This window comes from Danio rerio, chromosome 18, assembly GCF_052040795.2.
Source record: "Danio rerio strain M-AB ecotype USA chromosome 18, GRCz13ab, whole genome shotgun sequence".
In the NCBI taxonomy this organism is placed as follows: Eukaryota; Metazoa; Chordata; class Actinopteri; order Cypriniformes; family Danionidae; genus Danio; species Danio rerio.
Window position 1 is genome coordinate 34411176 of NC_141038.1, and position 12986 is coordinate 34424161.

Genomic DNA, 12986 nt, shown 5'->3' on the forward strand with positions numbered 1-12986 from the left:
AAAAGCATTTTCTTTTTGTTTTAGACAACATTTCATGCACTGTTAAACATGTTAAAGCAAGTTGCAAGTGAATATCTATGTCTATGACTGAGTTTGCATTACTGCTTATTTTGACCTCTGCTGGCTTTGAAAAGCTCATTTTCAACCTTCAAATCAGAATGTGATAAAACCAGATCCAGCAACAAAAATGCATCATTCTTTTTGTTTTAGACAACATTTCATGCACTGGTAAACATGTTAAAGCAAGTTGCAAGTGAAAATCTATGTCTCTGACTGAGTTTGCATTACTGCTTATTTGGACCTCTGCTGGCTGAGAACAGCTCATTTTCAACGTTCAATTCAGAATGTGATAAAACCAGATCCAGCTACTAAAATGCATTATTCTTTTTGTTTTAGACAACATTTCATGCACTGTTAAACATGTTAAAGCAAGTTGCAAGTGAAAATCTATGTCTCTGACTGAGTTTGCATTACTGCTTGTTTTGACCTCTGCTGGCTGAGTAAAGCTCATTTTCAACGTCCAATGCAGAATGTGATAAAACCAGATCCAGCTACTAAAATGCATCATTCTTTTTGTTTTAGACAACATTTCATGCACTGTTAAACATGTTAAAGCAAGTTGCAAGTGAAAATCTATGTCTCTGACTGAGTTTGCATTACTGCTTGTTTTGACCTCTGCTGGCTGAGTAAAGCTCATTTTCAACGTCCAATGCAGAATGTGATAAAACCAGATCCAGCTACTAAAATGCATCATTCTTTTTGTTTTAGACAACATTTCATGCACTGTTAAACATGTTAAAGCAAGTTGCAAGTGAAAATCTATGTCTCTGACTGAGTTTGCATTACTGCTTATTTTGACCTCTGCTGGCTGAGAACAGCTCATTTTCAACGTTCAATTCAAAATGTGATAAAACCAGATCCAGCCACAAAAATGCATCATTCGTTTTGTTTTAGACAACATTTCATGCACTGTTAAACATGTTAAAGCAAGTTGCAAGTGAAAATCTATATCTCTGACTGAGTTTGCATTACTGCTTATTTTGACCTCTGCTGGCTCTGAAAAGCTCATTTTCAACGTTCAATTCAGAATGTGATAAAACCAGATCCAGCCACAAAAATGCATCATTCGTTTTGTTTTAGACAACATTTCATGCACTGTTAAACATGTTAAAGCAAGTTGCAAGTGAAAATCTATGTCTCTGACTGAGTTTGCATTACTGCTTATTTTGACCTCTGCTGGCTCTGAAAAGCTCATTTTCAACGTTCAATTCAGAATGTGATAAAACCAGATCCAGCCACTAAAAAGCATTTTCTTTTTGTTTTAGACAACATTTCATGCACTGTTAAATATGTTTAAGAAAGGTGCAAGTGAAAATCTATGTCTCTGACTGAGTTTGCATTACTGCTTGTTTTGACCTCTGCTGGCTGAGTAAAGCTCATTTTCAACGTCCAATGCAGAATGTGATAAAACCAGATCCAGCTACTAAAATGCATCATTCTTTTTGTTTTAGACAACATTTCATGCACTGTTAAACATGTTAAAGCAAGTTGCAAGTGAAAATCTATGTCTCTGACTGAGTTTGCATTACTGCTTATTTTGACCTCTGCTGGCTGAGAACAGCTCATTTTCAACGTTCAATTCAGAATGTGATAAAACCAGATCCAGCCACAAAAATACATCATTCTTTTTGTTTTAGACAACATTTCATGCACTGTTAAACATGTTAAAGCAAGTTGCAAGTGAAAATCTATGTCTCTGACTGAGTTTGCATTACTGCTTATTTTGACCTCTGCTGGCTCTGAAAAGCTTATTTTCAACGTTCAATTCAGAATGTGATAAAACCAGATCCTGCCACTAAAAAGCATTTTCTTTTTGTTTTAGACAACATTTCATGCACTGTTAAATATGTTTAAGAAAGTTGCAAGTGAAAATCTATGTCTATGACTGAGTTTGCATTACTGCTTATTTTGACCTCTGCTGGCTCTGAAAAGCTCATTTTCAACGTTTAATTCAGAATGTGATAAAACCAGATCCAGCCACTAAAAAGCATTTTCTTTTTGCTTTAGACAACATTTCATGCACTGTTAAATATGTTTAAGAAAGTTGCAAGTGAAAATCTATGTCTCTGACTGAGTTTGCATTACTGCTTGTTTTGACCTCTGCTGGCTCTGAAAAGCTCATTTTCAACGTTCAAATCAGAATGTGATAAAACCAGATCCAGCCACTAAAAAGCATTTTCTTTTTGATTTAGACAACATTTCATATACTGTTAAATATGTTTAAGAAAGTTGCAAGTGAAAATCTATGTCTATGACTGAGTTTGCATTACTGCTTATTTTGACCTCTGCTGGCTCTGAAAAGCTCATTTTCACCGTTCAATTCAGAATGTGATAAAACCAGATCCAGCCACTAAAAAGCATTTTCTTTTTGCTTTAGACAACATTTCATGCACTGTTAAATATGTTTAAGAAAGTTGCAAGTGAAAATCTATGTCTCTGACTGAGTTTGCATTACTGCTTGTTTTGACCTCTGCTGGCTGAGTAAAGCTCATTTTCAACGTCCAATGCAGAATGTGATAAAACTAGATCCAGCTACTAAAATGCATCATTCTTTTTGTTTTAGACAACATTTCATGCACTGTTAAACTTGTTTAAGAAAGTTGCAAGTGAAAATCTATGTCTCTGACTGAGTTTGCATTACTGCTTATTTTGACCTCTGCTGGCTCTGAAAAGCTCATTTTCAACGTTCAATTCAGAATGTGATAAAACCAGATCCAGCCACAAAAATGCATCATTCGTTTTGTTTTAGACAACATTTCATGCACTGTTAAACATGTTAAAGCAAGTTGCAAGTGAAAATCTATGTCTCTGACTGAGTTTGCATTACTGCTTATTTTGACCTCTGCTGGCTCTGAAAAGCTCATTTTCAACGTTCAATTCAGAATGTGATAAAACCAGATCCAGCCACTAAAAAGCATTTTCTTTTTGTTTTAGACAACATTTCATGCACTGTTAAATATGTTTAAGAAAGGTGCAATTGAAAATCTATGTCTCTGACTGAGTTTGCATTACTGCTTATTTTGACCTCTGCTGGCTGAGTAAAGCTCATTTTCAACGTCCAATGCAGAATGTGATAAAACCAGATCCAGCTACTAAAATGCATCATTCTTTTTGTTTTAGACAACATTTCATGCACTGTTAAACATGTTAAAGCAAGTTGCAAGTGAAAATCTATGTCTCTGACTGAGTTTGCATTACTGCTTATTTTGACCTCTGCTGGCTCTGAAAAGCTCATTTTCAACGTTCAATTCAGAATGTGATAAAACCAGATCCAGCCACAAAAATGCATCATTCGTTTTGTTTTAGACAACATTTCATGCACTGTTAAATATGTTTAAGAAAGTTGCAAGTGAAAATCTATGTCTCTGACTGAGTTTGCATTACTGCTTGTTTTGACCTCTGCTGGCTGAGTAAAGCTCATTTTCAACGTCCAATGCAGAATGTGATAAAACCAGATCCAGCTACTAAATCGCATTATTCTTTTTGTTTTAGACAACATTTCATGCACTGTTAAACATGTTAAAGCAAGTTGCAAGTGAAAATCTATGTCTCTGACTGAGTTTGCATTACTGCTTGTTTTGACCTCTGCTGGCTGAGTAAAGCTCATTTTCAACGTCCAATGCAGAATGTGATAAAACCAGATCCAGCTACTAAAATGCATCATTCTTTTTGTTTTAGACAACATTTCATGCACTGTTAAACATGTTAAAGCAAGTTGCAAGTGAAAATCTATGTCTCTGACTGAGTTTGCATTACTGCTTGTTTTGACCTCTGCTGGCTGAGTAAAGCTCATTTTCAACGTCCAATGCAGAATGTGATAAAACCAGATCCAGCTACTAAAATGCATCATTCTTTTTGTTTTAGACAACATTTCATGCACTGTTAAACATGTTAAAGCAAGTTGCAAGTGAAAATCTATGTCTCTGACTGAGTTTGCATTACTGCTTATTTTGACCTCTGCTGGCTCTGAAAAGCTCATTTTCAACGTTCAATTCAGAATGTGATAAAACCAGATCCAGCCACAAAAATGCATCATTCGTTTTGTTTTAGACAACATTTCATGCACTGTTAAACATGTTAAAGCAAGTTGCAAGTGAAAATCTATGTCTCTGACTGAGTTTGCATTACTGCTTATTTTGACCTCTGCTGGCTCTGAAAAGCTCATTTTCAACGTTCAATTCAGAATGTGATAAAACCAGATCCAGCCACTAAAAAGCATTTTCTTTTTGTTTTAGACAACATTTCATGCACTGTTAAATATGTTTAAGAAAGGTGCAAGTGAAAATCTATGTCTCTGACTGAGTTTGCATTACTGCTTGTTTTGACCTCTGCTGGCTGAGTAAAGCTCATTTTCAACGTCCAATGCAGAATGTGATAAAACCAGATCCAGCTACTAAAATGCATCATTCTTTTTGTTTTAGACAACATTTCATGCACTGTTAAACATGTTAAAGCAAGTTGCAAGTGAAAATCTATGTCTCTGACTGAGTTTGCATTACTGCTTATTTTGACCTCTGCTGGCTGAGAACAGCTCATTTTCAACGTTCAATTCAGAATGTGATAAAACCAGATCCAGCCACAAAAATACATCATTCTTTTTGTTTTAGACAACATTTCATGCACTGTTAAACATGTTAAAGCAAGTTGCAAGTGAAAATCTATGTCTCTGACTGAGTTTGCATTACTGCTTATTTTGACCTCTGCTGGCTCTGAAAAGCTCATTTTCAACGTTCAATTCAGAATGTGATAAAACCAGATCCAGCCACTAAAAAGCATTTTCTTTTTGCTTTAGACAACATTTCATGCACTGTTAAATATGTTTAAGAAAGTTGCAAGTGAAAATCTATGTCTCTGACTGAGTTTGCATTACTGCTTGTTTTGACCTCTGCTGGCTCTGAAAAGCTCATTTTCAACGTTCAAATCAGAATGTGATAAAACCAGATCCAGCCACTAAAAAGCATTTTCTTTTTGATTTAGACAACATTTCATATACTGTTAAATATGTTTAAGAAAGTTGCAAGTGAAAATCTATGTCTATGACTGAGTTTGCATTACTGCTTATTTTGACCTCTGCTGGCTCTGAAAAGCTCATTTTCACCGTTCAATTCAGAATGTGATAAAACCAGATCCAGCCACTAAAAAGCATTTTCTTTTTGCTTTAGACAACATTTCATGCACTGTTAAATATGTTTAAGAAAGTTGCAAGTGAAAATCTATGTCTCTGACTGAGTTTGCATTACTGCTTGTTTTGACCTCTGCTGGCTGAGTAAAGCTCATTTTCAACGTCCAATGCAGAATGTGATAAAACTAGATCCAGCTACTAAAATGCATCATTCTTTTTGTTTTAGACAACATTTCATGCACTGTTAAACTTGTTTAAGAAAGTTGCAAGTGAAAATCTATGTCTCTGACTGAGTTTGCATTACTGCTTGTTTTGACCTTTGCTGGCTGAGTAAAGCTCATTTTCAACGTCCAATGCAGAATGTGATAAAACCAGATCCAGCTACTAAAATGCATCATTCTTTTTGTTTTAGACAACATTTCATGCACTGTTAAACATGTTAAAGCAAGTTGCAAGTGAAAATCTATGTCTCTGACTGAGTTTGCATTACTGCTTATTTTGACCTCTGCTGGCTGAGAACAGCTCATTTTCAACGTTCAATTCAGAATGTGATAAAACCAGATCCAGCCACAAAAATGCATCATTCGTTTTGTTTTAGACAACATTTCATGCACTGTTAAACATGTTAAAGCAAGTTGCAAGTGAAAATCTATGTCTCTGACTGAGTTTGCATTACTGCTTATTTTGACCTCTGCTGGCTCTGAAAAGCTCATTTTCAACGTTCAATTCAGAATGTGATAAAACCAGATCCAGCCACAAAAATGCATCATTCGTTTTGTTTTAGACAACATTTCATGCACTGTTAAACATGTTAAAGCAAGTTGCAAGTGAAAATCTATGTCTCTGACTGAGTTTGCATTACTGCTTATTTTGACCTCTGCTGGCTCTGAAAAGCTCATTTTCAACGTTCAATTCAGAATGTGATAAAACCAGATCCAGCCACTAAAAAGCATTTTCTTTTTGTTTTAGACAACATTTCATGCACTGTTAAATATGTTTAAGAAAGGTGCAATTGAAAATCTATGTCTCTGACTGAGTTTGCATTACTGCTTATTTTGACCTCTGCTGGCTGAGTAAAGCTCATTTTCAACGTCCAATGCAGAATGTGATAAAACCAGATCCAGCTACTAAAATGCATCATTCTTTTTGTTTTAGACAACATTTTATGCACTGTTAAACATGTTAAAGCAAGTTGCAAGTGAAAATCTATGTCTCTGACTGAGTTTGCATTACTGCTTATTTTGACCTCTGCTGGCTCTGAAAAGCTCATTTTCAACGTTCAATTCAGAATGTGATAAAACCAGATCCAGCCACAAAAATGCATCATTCGTTTTGTTTTAGACAACATTTCATGCACTGTTAAATATGTTTAAGAAAGTTGCAAGTGAAAATCTATGTCTCTGACTGAGTTTGCATTACTGCTTGTTTTGACCTCTGCTGGCTGAGTAAAGCTCATTTTCAACGTCCAATGCAGAATGTGATAAAACCAGATCCAGCTACTAAAATGCATTATTCTTTTTGTTTTAGACAACATTTCATGCACTGTTAAACATGTTAAAGCAAGTTGCAAGTGAAAATCTATGTCTCTGACTGAGTTTGCATTACTGCTTGTTTTGACCTCTGCTGGCTGAGTAAAGCTCATTTTCAACGTCCAATGCAGAATGTGATAAAACCAGATCCAGCTACTAAAATGCATCATTCTTTTTGTTTTAGACAACATTTCATGCACTGTTAAACATGTTAAAGCAAGTTGCAAGTGAAAATCTATGTCTCTGACTGAGTTTGCATTACTGCTTGTTTTGACCTCTGCTGGCTGAGTAAAGCTCATTTTCAACGTCCAATGCAGAATGTGATAAAACCAGATCCAGCTACTAAAATGCATCATTCTTTTTGTTTTAGACAACATTTCATGCACTGTTAAACATGTTAAAGCAAGTTGCAAGTGAAAATCTATGTCTCTGACTGAGTTTGCATTACTGCTTATTTTGACCTCTGCTGGCTCTGAAAAGCTCATTTTCAACGTTCAATTCAGAATGTGATAAAACCAGATCCAGCCACAAAAATGCATCATTCGTTTTGTTTTAGACAACATTTCATGCACTGTTAAACATGTTAAAGCAAGTTGCAAGTGAAAATCTATGTCTCTGACTGAGTTTGCATTACTGCTTATTTTGACCTCTGCTGGCTCTGAAAAGCTCATTTTCAACGTTCAATTCAGAATGTGATAAAACCAGATCCAGCCACTAAAAAGCATTTTCTTTTTGTTTTAGACAACATTTCATGCACTGTTAAATATGTTTAAGAAAGGTGCAAGTGAAAATCTATGTCTCTGACTGAGTTTGCATTACTGCTTGTTTTGACCTCTGCTGGCTGAGTAAAGCTCATTTTCAACGTCCAATGCAGAATGTGATAAAACCAGATCCAGCTACTAAAATGCATCATTCTTTTTGTTTTAGACAACATTTCATGCACTGTTAAACATGTTAAAGCAAGTTGCAAGTGAAAATCTATGTCTCTGACTGAGTTTGCATTACTGCTTATTTTGACCTCTGCTGGCTGAGAACAGCTCATTTTCAACGTTCAATTCAGAATGTGATAAAACCAGATCCAGCCACAAAAATGCATCATTCTTTTTGTTTTAGACAACATTTCATGCACTGTTAAACATGTTAAAGCAAGTTGCAAGTGAAAATCTATGTCTCTGACTGAGTTTGCATTACTGCTTATTTTGACCTCTGCTGGCTCTGAAAAGCTCATTTTCAACGTTCAATTCAGAATGTGATAAAACCAGATCCTGCCACTAAAAAGCATTTTCTTTTTGTTTTAGACAACATTTCATGCACTGTTAAATATGTTTAAGAAAGTTGCAAGTGAAAATCTATGTCTATGACTGAGTTTGCATTACTGCTTATTTTGACCTCTGCTGGCTCTGAAAAGCTCATTTTCAACGTTCAATTCAGAATGTGATAAAACCAGATCCAGCCACTAAAAAGCATTTTCTTTTTGCTTTAGACAACATTTCATGCACTGTTAAATATGTTTAAGAAAGTTGCAAGTGAAAATCTATGTCTCTGACTGAGTTTGCATTACTGCTTGTTTTGACCTCTGCTGGCTCTGAAAAGCTCATTTTCAACGTTCAAATCAGAATGTGATAAAACCAGATCCAGACACTAAAAAGCATTTTCTTTTTGATTTAGACAACATTTCATATACTGTTAAATATGTTTAAGAAAGTTGCAAGTGAAAATCTATGTCTATGACTGAGTTTGCATTACTGCTTATTTTGACCTCTGCTGGCTCTGTAAAGCTCATTTTCACCGTTCAATTCAGAATGTGATAAAACCAGATCCAGCCACTAAAAAGCATTTTCTTTTTGCTTTAGACAACATTTCATGCACTGTTAAATATGTTTAAGAAAGTTGCAAGTGAAAATCTATGTCTCTGACTGAGTTTGCATTACTGCTTGTTTTGACCTCTGCTGGCTGAGTAAAGCTCATTTTCAACGTCCAATGCAGAATGTGATAAAACTAGATCCAGCTACTAAAATGCATCATTCTTTTTGTTTTAGACAACATTTCATGCACTGTTAAACATGTTAAAGCAAGTTGCAAGTGAAAATCTATGTCTCTGACTGAGTTTGAATTACTGCTTATTTTGACCTCTGCTGGCTGAGAACAGCTCATTTTCAACGTTCAATTCAGAATGTGATAAAACCAGATCCAGCCACAAAAATGCATCATTCTTTTTGTTTTAGACAACATTTCATGCACTGTTAAACTTGTTTAAGAAAGTTGCAAGTGAAAATCTATGTCTCTGACTGAGTTTGCATTACTGCTTGTTTTGACCTTTGCTGGCTGAGTAAAGCTCATTTTCAACGTCCAATGCAGAATGTGATAAAACCAGATCCAGCTACTAAAATGCATCATTCTTTTTGTTTTAGACAACATTTCATGCCCTGTTAAACATGTTAAAGCAAGTTGCAAGTGAAAATCTATGTCTCTGACTGAGTTTGCATTACTGCTTATTTTGTCCTCTGCTGGCTCTGAAAAGCTCATTTTCAACGTTCAATTCAGAATGTGATAAAACCAGATCCAGCCACAAAAATGCATAATTCTTTTTGTTTTACACAACATTTCATGCACTGTTAAACATGTTAAAGCAAGTTGCAAGTGAAAATCTATGTCTCTGACTGAGTTTGCATTACTGCTTATTTTGACCTCTGCTGGCTGAGAACAGCTCATTTTCAACGTTCAATTCAGAATGTGATAAAACCAGATCCAGCCACAAAAATGCATCATTCGTTTTGTTTTAGACAACATTTCATGCACTGTTAAACATGTTAAAGCAAGTTGCAAGTGAAAATCTATGTCTCTGACTGAGTTTGCATTACTGCTTATTTTGACCTCTGCTGGCTCTGAAAAGCTCATTTTCAACGTTCAATTCAGAATGTGATAAAACCAGATCCAGCCACAAAAATGCATCATTCGTTTTGTTTTAGACAACATTTCATGCACTGTTAAACATGTTAAAGCAAGTTGCAAGTGAAAATCTATGTCTCTGACTGAGTTTGCATTACTGCTTATTTTGACCTCTGCTGGCTCTGAAAAGCTCATTTTCAACGTTCAATTCAGAATGTGATAAAACCAGATCCAGCCACTAAAAAGCATTTTCTTTTTGTTTTAGACAACATTTCATGCACTGTTAAATATGTTTAAGAAAGGTGCAATTGAAAATCTATGTCTCTGACTGAGTTTGCATTACTGCTTATTTTGACCTCTGCTGGCTGAGTAAAGCTCATTTTCAACGTCCAATGCAGAATGTGATAAAACCAGATCCAGCTACTAAAATGCATCATTCTTTTTGTTTTAGACAACATTTCATGCACTGTTAAACATGTTAAAGCAAGTTGCAAGTGAAAATCTATGTCTCTGACTGAGTTTGCATTACTGCTTATTTTGACCTCTGCTGGCTCTGAAAAGCTCATTTTCAACGTTCAATTCAGAATGTGATAAAACCAGATCCAGCCACAAAAATGCATCATTCGTTTTGTTTTAGACAACATTTCATGCACTGTTAAACATGTTAAAGCAAGTTGCAAGTGAAAATCTATGTCTCTGACTGAGTTTGCATTACTGCTTATTTTGACCTCTGCTGGCTGAGAACAGCTCATTTTCAACGTTCAATTCAGAATGTGATAAAACCAGATCCAGCTACTAAAATGCATCATTCTTTTTGTTTTAGACAACATTTCATGCACTGTTAAACATGTTAAAGCAAGTTGCAAGTGAAAATCTATGTCTCTGACTGAGTTTGCATTACTGCTTATTTTGACCTCTGCTGGCTGAGAACAGCTCATTTTCAACGTTCAATTCAGAATGTGATAAAACCAGATCCAGCCACAAAAATGCATTATTCTTTTTGTTTTAGAAAACATTTCATGCACTGTTAAACATGTTAAAGCAAGTTGCAAGTGAAAATCTATGTCTCTGACTGAGTTTGCATTACTGCTTATTTTGACCTCTGCTGGCTCTGAAAAGCTCATTTTCAACGTTCAATTCAGAATGTGATAAAACCAGATCCAGCCACTAAAAAGCATTTTCTTTTTGCTTTAGACAACATCTCATGCACTGTTAAATATGTTTAAGAAAGTTGCAAGTGAAAATCTATGTCTCTGACTGAGTTTGCATTACTGCTTGTTTTGACCTCTGCTGGCTGAGCAAAGCTCATTTTCAACGTCCAATGCAGAATGTGATAAAACCAGATCCAGCTACTAAAATGCATCATTCTTTTTGTTTTAGACAACATTTCATGCACTGTTAAACATGTTAAAGCAAGTTGCAAGTGAAAATCTATGTCTCTGACTGAGTTTGCATTACTGTGATTTGACCTCTGCTGGCTCTGAAAAGCTCATTTTCAACGTTCAATTCAGAATGTGATAAAACCAGATCCAGCCACTAAAAAGCATTTTCTTTTTGATTTAGACAACATTTCATATACTGTTAAATATGTTTAAGAAAGTTGCAAGTGAAAATCTATGTCTATGACTGAGTTTGCATTACTGCTTATTTTGACCTCTGCTGGCCCTGAAAAGCTCATTTTCAACGTTCAATTCAGAATGTGATAAAACCAGATCCAGCCACTAAAAAGCATTTTCTTTTTGCTTTAGACAACATTTCATGCACTGTTAAATATGTTTAAGAAAGTTGCAAGTGAAAATCTATGTCTCTGATTGAGTTTGCATTACTGCTTGTTTTGACCTCTGCTGGCTGAGTAAAGCTCATTTTCAACGTCCAATGCAGAATGTGATAAAACTAGATCCAGCTACTAAAATGCATCATTCTTTTTGTTTTAGACAACATTTCATGCACTGTTAAACATGTTAAAGCAAGTTGCAAGTGAAAATCTATGTCTCTGACTGAGTTTGCAATACTGCTTATTTTGACCTCTGCTGGCTGAGAACAGTTCATTTTCAACGTTCAATTCAGAATGTGATAAAACCAGATCCAGCCACTAAAAAGCATTTTCTTTTTGCTTTAGACAACATTTCATGCACTGTTAAATATGTTTAAGAAAGTTGCAAGTGAAAATCTATGTCTCTGATTGAGTTTGCATTACTGCTTGTTTTGACCTCTGCTGGCTGAGTAAAGCTCATTTTCAACGTCCAATGCAGAATGTGATAAAATCAGATCCAGCTACTAAAATGCATCATTCTTTTTATTTTAGACAACATTTCATGCACTGTTAAACATGTTAAAGCAAGTTGCAAGTGAAAATCTATGTCTCTGACTGAGTTTGCATTACTGCTTGTTTTGACCTCTGCTGGCTGAGTAAAGCTCATTTTCAACGTCCAATGCAGAATGTAATAAAACCAGATCCAGCTACTAAAATGCATCATTCTTTTTGTTTTAGACAACATTTCATGCACTGTTAAACATGTTAAAGCAAGTTGCAAGTGAAAATCTATGTCTCTGACTGAGTTTGCATTACTGCTTATTTTGACCTCTGCTGGCTCTGAAAAGCTCATTTTCAACGTTCAATTCAGAATGTGATAAAACCAGATCCAGCCACTAAAAAGCATTTTCTTTTTGTTTTAGACAACATTTCATGCACTGTTAAATATGTTTAAGAAAGGTGCAATTGAAAATCTATGTCTCTGACTGAGTTTGCATTACTGCTTATTTTGACCTCTGCTGGCTGAGTAAAGCTCATTTTCAACGTCCAATGCAGAATGTGATAAAACCAGATCCAGCTACTAAAATGCATCATTCTTTTTGTTTTAGACAACATTTCATGCACTGTTAAACATGTTAAAGCAAGTTGCAAGTGAAAATCTATGTCTCTGACTGAGTTTGCATTACTGCTTATTTTGACCTCTGCTGGCTCTGAAAAGCTCATTTTCAACGTTCAATTCAGAATGTGATAAAACCAGATCCAGCCACAAAAATGCATCATTCGTTTTGTTTTAGACAACATTTCATGCACTGTTAAACATGTTAAAGCAAGTTGCAAGTGAAAATCTATGTCTCTGACTGAGTTTGCATTACTGCTTATTTTGACCTCTGCTGGCTGAGAACAGCTCATTTTCAACGTTCAATTCAGAATGTGATAAAACCAGATCCAGCTACTAAAATGCATCATTCTTTTTGTTTTAGACAACATTTCATGCACTGTTAAACATGTTAAAGCAAGTTGCAAGTGAAAATCTATGTCTCTGACTGAGTTTGCATTACTGCTTATTTTGACCTCTGCTGGCTGAGAACAGCTCATTTTCAACGTTCAATTCAGAATGTGATAAAACCAGATC

The 12986-nt window shown here is 35.3% G+C and overlaps 1 long non-coding RNA gene across 1 annotated transcript; it reads right to left on the reverse strand.

Moving 5' to 3' along the window:
• Positions 1 to 394: 394 nt before the first annotated feature.
• Positions 395 to 7547, reverse strand: LOC147839777 (uncharacterized). Its single transcript, XR_015515110.1, has 3 exons — positions 4746 to 7547; positions 1033 to 1959; positions 395 to 845 (listed from the first exon to the last, which is right to left on the reverse strand). It is a non-coding gene; the product is annotated as an uncharacterized LOC147839777 (long non-coding RNA).
• Between the last annotated feature and the right edge of the window lie 5439 nt (positions 7548 to 12986).